Source organism: Fulmarus glacialis, unplaced genomic scaffold, assembly GCF_000690835.1.
Source record: "Fulmarus glacialis isolate BGI_N327 unplaced genomic scaffold, ASM69083v1 scaffold34868, whole genome shotgun sequence".
In the NCBI taxonomy this organism is placed as follows: domain Eukaryota; kingdom Metazoa; phylum Chordata; class Aves; order Procellariiformes; family Procellariidae; genus Fulmarus; species Fulmarus glacialis.
The window spans coordinates 36,439-37,105 of NW_009228352.1; positions in this window are offsets into that span (position 1 = coordinate 36,439).

Consider the following 667-nt stretch of genomic DNA (forward strand, 5'->3'; position numbering starts at 1 on the left):
TTTTTTTTTTCCCTTTGTCTCTTAAAGAGTAAAGGGGTGTTTTGCAAATACATGCTTAAAGGGGAGTAGACTAACCTATAGCTTCCTGAGTTTGGTATGCTTTGTGTTGTAGCACCATACATTAATGAAGGCATAATATGTTGTCTCTCTGTTGAACTGTATTATGGGGATTTTTTTCATATGTGTTCAGTTGAACACTCCATTAAGCAACCACAGAAATAAAGTTCACGAATACTATAATAAACCAACCTTTGAAGTAATATATAAAATTTTCAAAAACTTTAAACTATTTTGAGAGTTAACTTGAGCAATAATGAGGTAATATCCTATGCTAATCCATTTTTAAATTTATTTAAATACTGTGGGCCATGCAGCAAACCTATTTCTTCATTTAGATCTGTTTTTCACTATGAGGAATTCATAAGAAACATGTACATGTGCCTACAATGCACAGCCTGTACATTAGGGGAGGCTTAAGATACAGAAGTCGATGTGCTTGACTGCTTGATTAAATTAATGTATTGAAGAGGTATGGTCACCTCAGCCCTTTATTCTTAGAAAAATTCTAGTTATTGAAGCAGGTGGAAACACTTAACATCAGTGGGAAGAGACACCAGCCTACTACCACAGAAGAGAAGATGAGGTTTCTAGGCCTTTTGAAATTACA